This window comes from Musca domestica, unplaced genomic scaffold (assembly GCF_030504385.1).
Source record: "Musca domestica strain aabys unplaced genomic scaffold, Musca_domestica.polishedcontigs.V.1.1 29, whole genome shotgun sequence".
Classification (NCBI taxonomy): Eukaryota; Metazoa; Arthropoda; class Insecta; order Diptera; family Muscidae; genus Musca; species Musca domestica.
The window spans coordinates 11,262,051-11,280,558 of record NW_026712296.1 but is presented as its reverse complement, the minus strand read 5'-3'; the positions used below and the strand labels follow the sequence as shown (position 1 = coordinate 11,280,558).

General features: G+C 37.1%; 1 protein-coding gene across 2 annotated transcripts in view; it reads left to right on the top strand.

The window, feature by feature from the left end:
• Nucleotides 1-18,508, top strand: part of LOC101899484 (serine-rich adhesin for platelets) — a 176,509-nt gene that overhangs the window by 23,598 nt on the left and 134,403 nt on the right. The window contains exon 1 of one of the 2 annotated variants that reach the window (XM_059124423.1): nt 17,949-18,319. The exons of the other annotated variant lie outside the window; for it this stretch is intronic. The gene's annotated coding sequence lies outside the window, so the exon portion shown is untranslated. Of the gene's footprint in view, nt 1-17,948; nt 18,320-18,508 lie in introns of those variants that run through there. 2 annotated transcript variants of the gene reach the window in all.

Sequence of the window (18,508 nt, the reverse complement as noted above, 5' to 3'; positions counted from 1 at the left end):
ATGTAACAAATGTTTCCTGCAAAAAGCTTCTGGCAGTTAGATAAGACTAGCTTTGAATTCGCCTCCTGCTTGACTTCATTAAATTTGCCTTCATACTATCCATAGAAAATAAATTTCACAAAAGTATAATTACAAGAAAAATAAAGCAGATTACGAAAGTAGAGCTAAAAATATAAGAACCACGTATGGGAGTTTTGTAAGTTTACATCGCAAAGTAACCGAAATAAAGGGAGAATTTCCCCAAGCAAAACATTTCGAAAATAGCATCGAATTTTAGCATAAGTTTAGATTTGTTCGAATTGGCCACCTTTGGCACGAATTGTGGCCTTCAAACGGCCAATGAAACCGTCACACGCTGTTCGAATGATGCTCTGCTGTATTTTGGACACTGGTACTTTTTAGTGCCAACCTTACTTTCCAAAATACTCCAGACACAATAGTCCAACAGATTAGTATCCGGAGATTTTGGTGGCCATTGCGCTGGAAATGAAGCAAGGAACACCACTTTGTAACAATTCTTGGGTGGCGTGTGCTGAGTGCGATGGTGCTGAGTTCTGTTGGAATGTCCAAGGTCTGCGGCTAACATGTTGGCGTGCCCAAGGCTTTAATACACCCTCCAGAATATTTTCGCGATAATATTTCGCGATAATAATTCTGATGACATGGTCGATTAATACGAGCGGAGAGCGACCATCGGCTGTTATGGCGGCCCACATTTTTACCATGGCCGGCGCTTGAGTTCTGGAGGCCAACCAAAGGTGCATGTTTTCAGCTGACCTCTTTGGCAAGTAAAAATATCTTTGGCAAGTAATCACGATCATTTTGTTTTTTTTACAAACTACTGGACAACGAATCGTTTCTCATCGGGGAAAATCATATTCGGCAGTTCACCGCTTTCGGCCAAGCGAAGCAACCCTTTAGCTCTTTTGAGTCTATTATTTTTCTGTTGCGGTGTTAGTTCTGGCACTTTTTGGAATTTCAATGGCTTCATTTTATTAATATTTGCCGAATATAATATTGCGATATGTTCAGCTCACGAGCCATTTTTGAGCACACGAGCCACCGCGACGCGGGTTTCGATCGAGCTCTTTTTTAATTTTCGAACCATTTCTGCTGATGTTGCTGTTTTCTTCCGTTCACTTCCTTGACGTTGGGCTACGCTACCAGTATCACGGTAACGAGCGATGGTACAAGACACAAAATATTTATTCACATTTAAATGCTGGAGTGCTCTAACGGTAGCCACATGAGGTTTTCAAGCCAAATACAAAGAAATCACAAAATCACGCTTGAATTCCATCACGAATAACTTTTTTCTGGAAAATTCTCATCATAATGCTTTACCACCATAAAGAGACCCATGACTTTTTTTCAATGACGCACGTTTTGACCGTAGCGAATGGTATATAACCTCTGTAGCCATATGGCTGAGATTATAAATGGCATTTTCCTTATTTATATACCCTCCGTCATTCTATGCAGGAAGTATATATATTTTGGATCAGCGTAAAATTCTAAGTCGATTTAGCGATGTCCGTCTGTCTGTCTGTTTTAGTCACGCTATCTTTCGAACGAATTGAGATAGAAGGCTACAATTTTGCACACATGCGCAAATTAGTCATGTCGTTCAACGTTTTCGTATAGCCCCCCATATAATTGTTCCTCCCGATAGACTTTTTATTGATCCCATATAATGGTACCATCCGATAGTCGGTATTTTGACGATTTCAGCACAATTATTCACCTGAATCGTTTCGTATTTAAAGTTCGTAGTGGGAACTACAGCCTAAGACAAATTTTTTTGTATGCAGGCCCACGTCTTCGTATATCCCCCATGTAACGGTACCTCCCGATATTCCATATTTTTATGATTCCAGCAACATTATTCACCAGAATCGTTTCAAATTTCGTAGTGGAAGATCTTAATGGGCACTACAACATTACTTCATTACTTCAAATTTCGTGTGTTCCTAATTGGTACTACAGCCTAAGACAGAAAATAGTCTGCGCAGGTCTACGTCTTCGTATAGCCCTCATATAATGGTATCTCCCGGTATTCGGTATTTTGATGATTTTCGCTACAGTATTCACCGATTTTTACAAGTTTCGCATTTGAATATTGTAATGGCTTATGACAAAACTTACCTATGCAGGTCCACCTCTTCGTATAGACCTACATTCGGTATTTTTAAGTTTTTAAGAAAATTTTTAACGGATTTAATTTTTTTGAAAATTGTCAAATTCGTTCCGAATGTTGGAGGGTATTCAAAGTTCAGCCCGGCCGAACTTACAGATTTTTATACCCTCCACCATACTATGGAGGGTATATTAACTTTGTCATTCCGTTTGTAACTCCTCGAAATACTCAACAAAGTATATATATTCTTGATCAGCGTAAAATTCTAAGTTGATTTAGTCATGTCCGTCTGCCTGTCTGTTGTAATCACGCTATCTTTCGAACGAATTCAGATAGACGGCTAAAATTTTGCACACATGTTTATTTTTCCAGTGGACCATGTAGGTCCACGTTTTCATATAGCCCCCATATAACGGTACCTCCCGATATTCGGTATTATAATGATTTTAGCGACATTATTCACCGAAATTGTTTCAAATTTGGTATTTGAAGTTCGAAATGGATAATACAGCCTAAGACAGAAAATTGTCTGTGCAGGTCCAAGTCTTCGTATAGCCCCCATATAACGGTACCTCCCGATATTCGGTATTTTGATGATCTTAGCGACTTATTTCACCGGAATTGTTTCAAATGTGGTATTTGAGATTCGTAATGGATATTACAGCCTATGACAGAAAATTGTCTGTGCGGCTCCATATTTTGGTATAGCCCCCATATATATAATAGTACCTCCCTATATTGATGATTTTAGCTACATTATTCATCGATTTTTTTCAAGTTTCGAATTTGAATATTTTAATAGCTTTTGACAAAAATTACCTACGCATGTCCATGTCGTCGTTTAGACCCTAATATGACTGCAACATTTGATATTTTTAAGATTTTAACAGAATTTTTAACGGATTTTATTGTTTTTGAGAATTGCGAAATTCGTTCCAAATGATGGAGGGTATTCAAAGTTTGGGACGGCCGAACTTACAGCTTTTTTATACCATCCACCAAAAAAGGTATGGAGGGTCTATTAACTTTGTCATTCCGTTTGTAACTCATCGAAATAATCATTTTAGACCCAACAAAGTATATATATTCTTGATCAGCGTAAAATTCTAAGACGATTTAGCCCTGTCCGTCCGTCTGTCCGTCTGTCCGTCTGTCCGTCTGTTGTAATCACGCTACAGTCTAAACGAATTAAGATAGGAAGCATAAATTTTGCACAGATCTCTCTTTTGTCTGCAGGCAGGTCAAGTTCGAAGATGGGCTATATCGGTCCACGATATCGTATAGCCCCCATGTAACGGTACCCCCCGATATTCGGTATTTTGATGATTTTACCCACATTTTTCAACGGCATTGTCTGAAAATCCACAAAAGGAGTTCCTTGTGGGTACTTTATACCTCGGAAGAGAATTATCTATATAGGTCCACAATATCGTATAGCCCCCATGTAACGGTACCCCCCGATATTCGGTATTTTGATGATTTTACCCACATTTTTCAACGGAATTGTCTGAAAATCCACACAAGGAGTTCCTTGTGGGTACTTTATACCTCGGCAGAGAATTGTCCATATAGGTCCACGATATCGTATAGCCCCCATGTAACGGTACCCCCCGATATTCGGTATTTTGATGATTTTACCCACATTTTTCAACGGAATTGTCTGAAAATCCACACAAGGAGTTCCTTGTGGGTACTTTATACCTCGGCGGAGAATTATCTATATAAGTCCACAATATCGTATAGCCCCCATATAACGGTACCCCCCGATATTCGGTATTTTGATGATTTTACCCACATTTTTCAACGGAATTGTCTGAAAATCCACACAAAGAGTTCCTTGTGGGTACTTTATACCTCGGCAGAGAATTATCTATATAGGTCCACAATATCGTATAGCCCCCATATAACGGTACCCCCCGATATTCGGTATTTTGATGATTTTACCCACATTTTCAACGGAATTGTCTGAAAATCCACACAAGGAGTTCCTTGTGGACACTTTATACCTCGGCAGAGAATTATCTATATATTTCGACAATATCGTATAGCCCCCATATAACGGTACCCCCGATATTTGGTATTTTGATGATTTTACCCACATTTGTCAACGGAATTGTCTGAAAATCCACAAAAGGAGTCCCTTGTGGGCATTTTACCGCCTCAAAATGAAGTGTCTATATAGGTCCACGATATCGTATATCCCCCATATAACTGTAACCTCCGATATTCGGTATTTTGATGATTTTACCCACATTTTTCAACGGAATTGTCTGAAAATCCACACAAAGAGTTCCTTGTGGGTACTTTATACCTCGGCAGAGAATTATCTATATAGATCCACGATATTGTATAGCCCTCATATAACGGTACCCCCGATATTCGGTATTTTGATGTTTTTAGCCATATTTTTCAACGGAATGGCCACAAGGGGTTCTCTGTACACAAGGGGTTCTATGTGAGCACTTTACCCACCGACAGAGAATTCTCTATATAGGTTAACGATAACGTATAGCTCCCATATAACGGTACCCCGCGATATTCGGTATTTTGATGATTTTAGCCACATTTTCCAATCGTATTGCCTGAAAATCCACACATGGAGTTCCTTGTGAGTACTTTACACGCAGACATAGATTTGTCTTTATAGGTCCACAATATCGTATATCCCCCCATATATCGGCACCTTCCTAAATTAGATATTTTAAAGATTTTAAAAGAATTTTTATTGGATTTTTTTTTGAAAATTTTCTAATTCGTTCCAAATGGTGGAGGGTATTCAAAGTTCGGCCCGGCCGAACTTACTGCTTTTTTACTTGTTACTTGTTTACTTTGTTTTTTTTTTTTTAATTTGTCGAGTCTGGAACTCAGTCTGTACCAATGTTACCCATTACTTGGTAATGAGAAAAAACATTTATTTTGCTTGGGAACTTTTCATTATTTTCAACCAATTGGCAATGCAGAAGGTTCGGCTTATACAAATTCCAAGTTACCAAGTTACTCCACCAAAAAAGGTATGGAGGGTATATTAACTTTGTCATTCCGTTTGTAACTCATCGAAATAATCATTTTAGACCCAACAAAGTATATATATTCCTGATCAGCGTAAAATTCTAAGACGATTTAGCCATGTCCGTCCGTCTGTCCGTCTGTTGTAATCACGCTACAGTCTAAACGAATTAAGATAGGAAGCTAAAATTTTGCACATATCTCTCTTTTGTCTGCAGGCAGGTCAAGTTCGAAGATGGGCTATATCGGTCTACGATATCGTATAGCCCCGATGTAACGGTACCCACTGATATTCGGTATTTTGATGATTTTACCCACATTTTTCAACGGAATTGTCTGAAAATCCACACAAGGAGTTCCTTGTGGGTACTTTATACCGCGGCAGAGAATTGTTTATATAGGTCCACAATATCGTATAGCCCCCATATAACGGTACCCCTCGATGTTCGGTATTTTGATGATTTTACCCACATTTTTGAACGGAATTGTCTGAAAATCCACACAAGGAGTTCCTTGTAGGTACTTTATACCTCGGCAGAGAATTATCTATATAGGTCCACAAAATCGTATAGCCCCCATATAACGGTACCCCCACGGTATTCGGTATTTTGAAGATTTTACCCACATTTTTGAACGGAATTTTCTGAAAATCCACACAAGGAGTTCCTTGTGGGTACTTTATACCTCGGCAGAGAATTATCTATATAAGTCCACAATATCGTATAGCCCCCATATAACGGTACCCCCCGATATTCGGTATTTTGATGATTTTACCCACATTTTTCAACGGAATTGTCTGAAAATCCACACAAGGAGTTCCTTGTGGGTACTTTATACCTCGGCAGAGAATTATCTATATAGGTCCACAAAATCGTATAGCCCCCATATAACGGTACCCCCACGGTATTCGGTATTTTGATGATTTTAGCCACATTTTTCAAACGGAATTGTCTGAAAATCCACAAAAGGAGTCCTTTATGGGCATTTTACCTCCTCAAAATGAAGTGTCTATGTAGGTCCACGATATCGTATATCCCCCATATAACTGTAACCTCCGATATTCGGTATTTTGATGATGTTAGCCACGCTTTTCGATGGAATTGTCTTAAAATCAACATAAGTAGTTCCTTGTGAGTACTTCACCCCCTGAGAGAGAATTGTCTATACAGGTCCACGATATCGTATATCCCCCATATAACGGTACCTCCCGATATTCGGTATTATATGATTTGACCCACATTTTTCATCGGAATTGTCTGAAAATCCACACAAGGAGTTCCTTGTGGGTACTTTATACCTCGGCAGAGAATAATCTATATAGATCTACGATATTGTATAGCCCTCATATAACGGTACCCCCGATATTCGGTATTTTGATGTTTTTAGCCATATGTTTCAACGGAATGGTCACAAGGGGTTCTTTGTACACAAGGGGTTCTTTGTGAGCACTTTACCCACCGACAGAGAATTCTCTATATAGGTTAACGATAACGTATAGCTCCCATATAACGGTACCCCGCGATATTCGGTATTTTGATGATTTTAGTCACATTTTCCAATCGTATTGTCTGAAAATCCACACACGAAGTTCCTTGTGAGTACTTTACACGCAGACATAGATTTGTCTTTATAGGTCCACAATATCGTATATCCCCCCATATATCGGCACCTTCCTATATTAGATATTTTAAAGATTTTAAAAGAATTTTTATTGGATTTTATTTTTTTGAAAATTTTCTAATTCGTTCCAAATGGTGGAGGGTATTCAAAGTTCGGCCCGGCCGAACTTACTGCTTTTTTTACTTGTTATTCATTTTTTTCACAAAATTGCTCAGCCATTAGATATTACTTGGTAATGAGGAAAACAAAATTATTTTCCTTATAATTTTAAGGAATAGCTCACCTAATTATATTGCACTGTAATGGGAAATTTCGCCATAAAAATATCTAATGAGTTGTTATCTTTTATAAAGAAAATTAATTTTTAGGGTAATTTGGGGTTACTGAGAAAAATTTTCAGATTTTTCGTTTTTCTTTTTCAGAAACCAGTGTTTGAAATTTCGAAGAGTCAAGTTTACACAAATGTAAAGTAACGCTTGTGCATGCAAACCATGCTTTTTAACGGTTACATATATTGGCAATAATTCCTCATCATTACTTTCTCCATTTATTTTTGTTTTTTTTTTTTTTAATTAATTGTAAAACTATAAAAAAATATGGATTTACCTCTACCATTGCGAGTGAGGGGGTATTTTAAGGGAGGTGGGGGATACTTATTGGGGGCAGGGTTTAATTACCGACAGATGACTCTTACTACCGAAACAAAGATTTGTTTAAAATTTTATCCTTTTCATACATAAATATTTTTTTGAAAAAGCGTGTTTTAAATGTTCGAAAAATCGAAGAGAGGAGCGAAATAGGTTAAATCATTAAATTGCATTTTCTGTAAAATCAACTTTTTTGGCTTAACTTACTCTTTCTTTAAATGGACGTTATTCCATCAACATAAGGCGCCAATTTTGAACAACTCACATATTTGCACACATACATTAAAGGATTCACATGCTACTGATAGTATGACCCACAGAAACACTACTATATAGCCATCTTATGGTACTACAATTTATACTCATACACACACTTTTGAGGTGATTCGGAATTTTCATTGTCCCTAATTACGGTATTATACATACATACATACACACAAATTGCTCTGAGATTTTTGTGTATAATTGAATTTTGTATTTTGATTATGTACACACACACAAAAACAACATCCCAAAGAAATGTTCCGTTAATGTGGGTAAGAATACAAAACAAAAAAAGAAGGATAATGCTGATGGATACGTACGTATATATGCGCCCCATCATATTTATGTGAGCATACCAAGCAAATCCTGTTGTAGACAGAGCTATGTATGCTATTATGTTGTGACCAACTGACTACAACCACTCCAGTATGACATTTGTTTTCACTGTTTGTTTTTGCCTTGTCGTAGTCCCACATCTATAGCGAGTTTCCTGTTATTTCTGTTCACCATCTGAGAGTTGAGGAACATCCGTACCCTTTGTGCCTTGTCATTGTGCGTAAGGTGGATTGTCGTCTCTTAAGTTGTGTTTTGTAAATTTTTGTAAGTGAAGCGTCTCTCTTTTTGTGGGTTCTCTGTAATAACGTTGCCAGATTTCATTGATTTTTATATCTACCCTGATAAAAGGTATATCTATATAATTTTCACATTTCATAGGGTTTATAATTTTCAAAGAATTTAAAAATGAATTTGTAATGAATGCTATACGAATACTTATACCCTACAACACTATGTGTTGGGGGTATTATAAGTTTGATTGGGCCAAAAATTATGTAACACCTCGAAATATTGGTTTCCCACATAGGAAAGTATATATGGATCTTCCTATCTCGCCGAACTGAGTCGATCTAGCTATGTATGTCCGTCCGTCCGTCTGTCCAAGTTAATTTGTAATCACCCTACAGGTCGCAATTATGGCCCGATCTTCACAAAATTTAGAATGGAGGTGGGACGGGAACCAGAATAGAACCCTATTGCTTTTGAAGATGATCGCGTAAGGGGGTTGAAATGGACCAAAAACTGAAAAATATCCCAATTTTGCAGTTGCTCTACAGGTCGCAATTATAGACCAATCGGAAGTTAGCATGGGGTTAGAGCTTAGGACTAGGCAGAAGTCTTCCAATTTTGGTGGTCATCGGGAAAGAAGACAATCCTGACCGTTATGTAGATGCCGAAAGTAAATATATCGAATATATATAGCGAAATATATACATTGTGTATATACATACGAGGAGGATGTTAACTAGAATTCTTATATCTCAAGAATAGCTGGAACGATTTTGACAAATTTTGTCAATTCAGAATGCCCTCTTGGCAAAAAAGAATAAAATCTAAAACAATCGCATAAAAAGATGCCAATAATGATGTTAATATAGATTTTGTAGTATTTTATGACATTTTTTCCATATCTTTTATCGCATGCGATTTTTTTCAATTTGACTTATAATATTTTGTGATATTTTTTCACCTTACAACACAGGTTGGGGATATTATATACAGATTGGAATTATCGTCCGATCCTCACGACAATTTTCACAAGGGTAGGGTTAGGCTCAGAAGTGCTAGGCCTCTTGTTTTTAAAGGTGTCCGTAATATATTTGGGTTTTTGAATGGACCAGAAATGGACAGAAAAAAATTCCTGATCACACAATTGAAGGCAATCGATACACTTAAGAAGAGAGTTAAAGACAGGGAAGAATTGTAGCATTTTGGATGACCACTGGATTATATTTAGCTATAAAAGGGACCACAACAACTAACAGCACGACGGAGAGTGTAAATATTGGGCAAATGTCCCTATTCAATATCTGGTCAGTGCTCCGTGACATAATTTCAAAAGCGAATTCTTCCAAAATGCATTTGGACATAAGGGGGCTTCTAACATATTGTAGTGTTATAGTATATCACACGGTCGAGTTTTTTCATCTTCTTCTGTATCTATAAAAGAGGAAATAAACAGTTTACCTGAAATTTTTCAAATATACAACAGCATCGCCTGAAAGTAACATAGGCTATATACATTTTTAAAATACAACTTGGAACTGGAGATCGGTTTAGATTTTGAAATACTTTTTTATATATATTTTAGGGCGACTTCAGGTATTTTAAGCACCAAACGATATGCATGACAGATTCCAATGAAATTTCAGAATAAGTAACGGAATTTCCAAATGGAGAAATTCGGTCAAATGTGCAAAAATCCATCCAATTTGTGCTGATATCACATATGTAAATGGCGCACAATAACCATGAAATATGATGAAGATACACAGGGTCAGATAAAAAAAAAAACTGCAACCAACTTCAGACTGCTATCATTTCTAAGCCACTCGTTCGACAGCTGTTAAAATTATTCCAGTTACAGCTCATTATATTGTTTACAAGCGTACAAAAGCATTTTGGTGAGAATTTTACAGAAAAAAAACTTATTCGTGATGGAATTCAAGCGTGATAGTTTGATTTCTTTATATTTGGCTGGGAACCCACAAGTGGCTATCGTTAGAACACTCCAGCAATCGCTCGTTACCGTGATACTGGTAGCGGTGCCCGACGTGAAGGAAGTGGACGGAAGAATACAGCAACATCAGCAGAAATGCTTCGAAAAGTAAAGAAGCGACTTGATCGAAACCCGCAGCCGAAAAATGGATCGTGAGCTGATCATATCGCAACATTCCATTCGGCAAATATTGAAAAATGAGCTTGGGATAAATCCATAGAAATTCTAAAAAGACTCAAAAGAGCTAAAGGGTTGCTTCGCTTGGCCGAAAGCGGTGACCTGCCGAATTTGGTTTTCTCCGATGAGAAAACATTCGTTGTCCAGCAGTTTATAAACAAATAAAATTATCGTGTTTACTTGCCAAAGAGGTCAACTGAAAATGTGCACCTTCAGTTGGCCACCATAACTCAAGCGCCGGCCATGGTAATGATGAGGGTCGCCATAACAGCCGATGGTCGCTCTCCGCTCGTATTAATCGACCGTGGCATCCTTTAGAGCTTGGGCACGCAAACATTTTGGCTGCAGACCTTGGACATTCTAACAGGACTCAGCACCATCGCACTCAGCACGCATCACCCAAGAATGATTACAAAATGAGGTTCCTCGCTTCATTTCCAGCGCACCATGGCCATCAAAATCTCCGGATACCAATCCGTTGGACTATTGTGTATGAAGTATTTTGGAAAGCAAGGTTGGCACTAAAAATACCAAAGTGTCGATCACCTAAATCAAGCACTTCGCCGGGAATGGGCCAAAATACCGTAGATCAACATTCGGGCAACGTGTGGCGGTTTCATTGGCCGTTTGAAGGCCATAATTCGTGCCAAAGGTGACCAATTCGAAGAAATCTAAACTTATTCTAAAATCGGATGCTATTTTCGACATTTTTTTCTTTCATTCAATAAAATTAAAAAAATGACTTTGTTGCAGTTCTTTTTATCTCACCCTGTATATGGAAGCTATATCCAAATCTGAACCGATCTCAATCAATTTTTGCAGAGGCATTTCGAAGCTGTATGGGATATTTGGTACCAAATATCTTTGTTGTGGAGTGCATATTGTAAATATGAGAGACTTAAATCGGATGAAACATATATATGGGAGCTATAGCTATATCTGCACCGATTTTTACTAACTTTGAAAAGTTTGCTTCTTGGCAGAATTCGTTTGTATTTGCAAAAATCTACTCCATTTGGGCTGATATTAACCATTTGGTGTACAATAAACGTCAAGTCGGATAATTGAAGTTTGACAGAGGTATTTCTGGAGTATATGCGATATCTGGCTTTATCTTGTCATTGTTGTGGTGTGTATATTAAGAATGTGAGGGACTTAAACCGAAAATCGGATGAAACACATGTATGGGAGCTATAGCTATATCTGAACTGATTGTCAACAAATTTGAAGGAGTTGCTTCTACGCTGAATTCCCTCGAATGTGCCGAAATCCATTCCATTTGGGCGAATATTGAACATGTGGGGTACAATAAAATTGAAATCGGACGAAAATATTTATGGAAACTATATCGAAATCTGAACCGATATTCACCAAAAATGTCGTGCATACTACTGAACCGTGTTTTCTAAAATGCATATGCTTCGGACCGATGTTACGCATTTGGTGCAAAACTCTTATGACATCGGATGTCACTATATATGGGAGCTATATCCAACTCTGATCCGATTGACACCAATCTCTATAGGTTTCGTCCTAGGGCCAAGTAAATATTTTGGGCAAAGTTTCTTCTTGATCGATCAATAAATGCGACCCATACTTCGTATACAAACATACGTGGACATTCATAAATCAACTGATACTGTGCAGATCATCAAAAGGCACTATAGGTCTAACTCTCTTCCTTCTCTAAGTTATAATACTAAGACATAATACCCTGAACAAAATATGGTGAAGGTTATAAATATCCTGTATGCTATTCACAATTGCGAGTGGCCACACTAGCATTCTCTGGTAACTTGCTCATGTTTTTCATGTGGTTGCATTATACCAGTTTTATAGTTCTCTTCAAAGGACTATGTGCTCATATAATAACTTTAACATATAACGTCGAATCGGTTAACATTTGTTATATTGCGGACGAAAACCTTTACATTTTTTAATTTGTTTAATTTTTCTATAGATGTCGTGACAGTATAACTACACGGTTGTATTTTAATGAGCTCGAAGACATTGTTAAATATTTTCAATAGATGTCTCCATGTTAGGAACCAGGAAAATCGTATAATATCGGGACATTTAATTGCTGTTATATTGCGGTAGGTGGCGCTAGTAGTATGAAATTATGTTTACACCATATCATGACATACATTATGCTATACTTTAATAAAGTTGACAATTTTAAAGATCATTCGCCGATTTTTATACCCTCCACCATAGTATTAAGTTTGTCATTCCTTTTGTAACGTCTCGAAATATACATTCTATACCCCACAAGTATATATATTCTTGATCAGCATTCTATGTCGATTTAGCGATGTCCGTCTATCCGGCTGTGGAAATCACTCTAGCTTCCGAAAGAATTTAAGTAGATTGATAACATTTTACTCAAATATATATTAGACTGCAGGACTTTTGGTATTGAAAATGGGCCATGTCTTCGTATAATGGTACCTCCCGACATTCGGTATTTTGATTATTTTAGCGACATTATTCAACGGAATTGTTTCAAATTTGTAGTTGAAGTTCGTAATGGATACTACAGCCTATGACAGAAAATTGTCTGTCTACGTTTTGGTGTAGCCCCATATAATAGTACCTCCTATATTCGGTAACGGTATTCGGTATTTTGCTGATTTTAGCGACATTATTGACCGGAATTGTTACAAATTTCGTATTTGGCGTTCATAATGGATACTTCAGCCTATGACAGAAAACTGTCAATGCAGGTTCATGTCTTCGTATGGCCCCCATATAACGGTACCTCCCAATATTCGGTATTTTGATGATTTTAGCGTCATTATTCACCGGAATTGTTTCAAATTAAGTATTTAGAGTTCGTAATGGGAACTACAGTCTGTGGCAGACAATTGTCTATGTAGGTCCAGGTCTTCGTATAGGCTCCATATATCAGTACCTCCCTATATTCGGTATTTTGACGAGTTTAGGTACAATACCCTACGAAATTGTTTGAGATGTCGTATTTGAAGTTCGCTATAGCCTGTGACAGAAAATTGTCTATGCTGGTCCAGGTCTTCGCACAACTCCGATATAACGGTACCTCCCTATATTCTGTATTTTGATGATTTTAGCTACATTATTCACCGTTTATTTCAAGTTTCGAATTTGAATATGGTAATGGCTTCTGACAAACAATGCCAATGTAGGTCCACGTCGTATAGACCCCAATATAACGGCTATAATCGGTATTTTTAAAATTTTAACAGAATTTTTTTTTTAAATTTTCAAATTAGTTCCAAATGGTGGAGGGTATTCAAAGTTCGGCCCTGCCGAACTTACTGCTTTTTAACTTGTTCATGTTTCGCTTTTGAATATTGTAATGGCAAAGTTGCCTATGCAGGTCCACGACGTCGTATATACCCTAATATAATGGCTTCATTCGACAGAGTTTTCAACAGATATTATTTTATTTTGAAAATTGCCAAATTCGTTTTAATTACAGATGGGGAAGACCTGTTTGAGAAGTGGTTTTTAGGCTCTTCACCATTTTTTTTTTTAATTTTTCAATCGTTTTGTACTTTTTACAAAACCACAAACATTTCAATGCCAGAAATACACAAACAATACGATTGCCTTAATGTACTTCGGCTGTGAGTTGCCGAATTGTATCGTTTTCGAACGAATCGCTAGAAAACGCTTCCAAACGTTTCCTGTGCGAAATGATGACTTCTATATTTAGAGTTGTCATTCTAAATATTTTGTTTGCACCTTGCCGATTGTATGATGGACATAATAAATGAATAAATAAATACATTTAATTTACTATTAATTTTTTATTTATTTTTAATGAGTTCATATAGAGGAAAACGTTTACAAACGTTTCCAATGAGTTTTACTGTTACTGTTTCGTGTTCCAATGTTGCGTCATCCAGCCGAGTACATTTCAGTTTTGTTTTTGTTTCCACGCATCTGCTCAAACAGTACAAAATAAGACAAGTAAAAAGTTCAGCCGGGCCAAACTTTGAATATCTTTCACCATTTGGAACGAAATTGGCACTTCTCAAAAACAATAAACTACGTTAAAAATGCTGTTAAAATCTTAAAAATACCGAATGTAGCTGTTATTTTAGGGTATATACGACGACATGGACCTGTATATGCAACTTTTGTCAAAAGCCATCACAGTATTCAAATAAGAAACTTAAAAAAAAATGGGCGAATAATGTAGCTAAAATCATCAAAATACCGAATATCGTGGGTACCGTTAAAAGGGTCTATACGAAGACCTCGACCTGCACAGACAATTTTCTGTCTTAGGCTGTAGTATCCATTTTGAACTTCATATACCGAATTTTAAACAATTTCGGTGAATAATGTCGCTAAAATCATCAAAATATCGAATAGCCGTAGCTGCCGTTTTATGGGGGCTATACGAAGGCGTGGACCTACATGACCCATTTTCAATACCAAAAGTGCTGCAGACTTAATATGCCTTTGATTAGAATTTTATCAACCTACTACATTCAGCATACAATTCTAAGTCGATTTAACGATGTCCGTCTGTCTGTCTCTCTGTCTGTCTGTCCGTCTGTCTGTCTGTCTGTTGAAATCACGATACAGCCCACATTATTTGACGTAGAGCGCCAAAATTTAGCAGAGCTATTTGCATTGTGTCTAGGATGGTTGGTATTGAAAATGAGATATATCGGTCCACGTTCTGGTATAGTCCCCATATAACGGTACCTCCCGATATTCGGCATTTTGATTATTTATGCCACATTTTTTCACGGATTTGTCTGGAAATTGGTATTTGTAGGTCATAACGGGTCCCTGAGCGTGTGGCAAAACATTGCATGTATAGGTCCACGTTGTGGTATAGCCCTCATATAAAGGTACCTCCCGATATTCGGTATTATAGTTTTTTTGCCACATTTTTTCACGGATTTGTCTAAAAATTGGTATTTGTGGGTCATAATGGTTTCCAGCTCCGGTGGCGAAACATTGCATGTATGGGTCCATGATTTGGTATAGCCCCCATATAACGGTACCTCCCGATATTCGGTAATTTGATGATTTTTGCAACCTTTTTTCACGGATTTGTCTGAAACTGGTATTTGTTGGTCATAATGGGTTCCAGCTCCGGTGGCGAAACATTGCATGTATGGGTCCATGTTTTGGTATAGCCCCCATATAACAGTACCTCCCGATATTCGGTATTTTTATGTTTTTTTGCCACATTTTTTCACTGATTTGTCTAAAAATTGGTATTTGTGGGTCATAATGGGTCCTAGTTCGTGTAGCGAAACATTGTTATTATAGGTCCACGTTTTGGTATAGCCCCCATATAACGGTACCTCCCGATATTCGGTAATTTGATGATTTTTGCCACATTTTTTGCCATATTGGTATTTGTTGGTCATAATGGGTTCCAGCTTCGGTGGCGAAACATTGCATGCATGGGTCCATGATTTGATACAGCCCCCATATAACGGTACATCCCGATATTCGGTATTTTGATGGTTTTTGCAACATTTTTTCACTGATTTGCCTAAAAATTGGTATTTGTGGGTCCTAGTTTGTGTAGCGAAACATTGTAATTATAGGTCCACGTTTTGGTGTAGCCCCCATATAACGGTACCTCCCGATATTCGGCATTTTAATGGTTTTTGCCACATTTCTTCTAATATTTCTATTACCCTAAGGTGGAGGGTATTAAAAGTTTGACCCGGCCGAACTTAATGTTTTTTACTTGTTTTATTTATGATTCATTTTTATACCCTCCACGACACATAGTATGGAGAGTATATTAAATTCGTCATCGAAATAATAATTTCGATATCGTATAGCTCCCATCAACCGTACCCCCATATTCGGTATTTTTATGATTTCAGCCACATTTTTCAATGGAATTGTCTGATATTCCACACAAAGAGTTCCTTGTGAGTACTTTACCCCCATGTCTATATAGGTCTACGATATCGTATAGCCCCCATACAACAGTACCCCCGATATTCGGTATTTTGATGATATTAGCCACATTTTTCAATGAAATTGTCTGAAAATAAGTTCCTTTTGATTACTTTACCCCCTGGAAGAGAATTGTCTATATAAGTCTACGATACCGTATAGCCCACTTTCAACGGTATTTGGTATTTTAATGGTTGAAGCCAATTTTCCATTAAATTGTCTTAAAATATACAATACGACTTCTTTCTGAGTACTTCATCCCTTATTGTCTATATAGGTCGATATCGTATATCTCCATATAACGGTACCTTCCTATATCCGTGAATTTGATGATTTTAGCAACAATTTTCAATCGAATTGTTTGAAAATCCATACTAGAAGTTTTTTCCAAGCACTTTACTCTCTGGAATAGAAATATTTACATATATAGGTCCACGATATCGTATAGTCCACATACAACAGTACCCCCCGATATTCGATATTTCGACGATTTTAGTGACGACAACACTGGTGAAGTTGTTTTAAATTTCGTATCTAGAATTCGTAATGGGTACAATAGCCTATGACAAAAAATTACTTATGCAGGCCCACGTCTTCGTACATCCTCCATATATTGGTACATCCCAATATTCGGTAGTTTGATGATTTTAGCGACATTATTCACCGGAGTGGTTTCAAATTTCGTATTTAGAGTTCGTAATGGTCTATGACAGAAAATTGTCTATATCCAGGCCTTCGTACAGGCCCCATATATGAGTACCTTCCTATATTCGGTACTTTTATGATTTTAGCTACATTATTCACCGGATTTTTTTCAGGTTTCGTATTTGAATATTGTAATGGCAAATGACAAAAGTTGTCTATGCAGGTCCACGCCTTCTTATAAACCCCAATATTTCTGCTATATTCGGTATTTCTACGATTTTAACAAAATTTGTGTCTAATGTTTTATTTTTTTTTTTTTTTGAAAATTTACCAAATTCGTTTGAAATGGTGGAAGTTCGGCCCGGCCGAACTTACTACTTTTTTACTTGTTATTTTATTGTTTTCATTCATTTCGATTTATTTGAGCTGAATTTTAACAGAATTTATAATAAAACAAATCATTAAAATTAATGTATAACAAAGCTAAGACAGTTTAGACTGGCGAGTGATTTCTTGTTATTGAGCAGGTCTGGTTATGGGTACTAGCCTACTGTTATTATACCAAGATATATATTATATATTCTCCTTGAACAATTTGTCACTTCTCACCTTTTGCGGTGAGTACCCAAATCTCCTTAATTATGATTAGAGGAGAAAATTCAACGTCTTAATTTTTTTTCACCATATTCTTTCCCCTTGCCCTTATGAACCAAAATGGGGAAACCCACCATAACAAAATTGTGGATATCACAATAAACTTTTGAATTCAACATTTTACCACACTTTGAGTTACTATTAAAGGGGCAAACAATTGTCTGTTGGCATTTCAAAAGCTTTGTGAACGAAGAGAGAGAATGAGAGAGCGAACGAGCGAGGTGTGCACGCATTGAAGACTTCAGCTTGCCGACACCCGAATGAAAGCATCAATGAAAAGCTACGGGAAAACTCCTTCAGTTGCTGTTCAACATTTGAAAAATCACAAAATTTCGTAATGACAAACGGATTTTTTCAAATAGTCACAAACGAAGGCTAAACCTGTATTGACGCGTACTTCCATGACGAACGGACTTCGTCGACGGGTATCCTTCTGAGGGAAAATGTTGTTATTTTAAAAAAATTAAATTGAAATGCCTGAAGTAGCCCCTTGGAATGGTCGCCAATGGAGAAAAGTGAAATTTATGCCAAAAAGGCAGTGAGAATAAAAATTAAGGAAGTGCCAAAAATGTGAATGATTTATGAATGGCAATGGATTCAAATAAAACCTGACAAGTAAAAGAATCGAAAGTCAAAAATTTTAAAGATTGTCTAGCCTAGTACAAGTGAAGCAAATGGATGAAGGATAAGGTGCGTACGTGCGTACATTTTTTTTTTGGAATTTGTTCTTCTCTGCTTACGATGAGCCTTAGCGAAGGAGTGACAGATGTCACTCCTTTTGTCTGTCCTTTTTATGTGAAGTGCAACCGAATCCGACAGCGTTACGCTAAAGTGTTGTCAATTTACGAAACGTGAAACTCGAAATGTACAACTTGTACA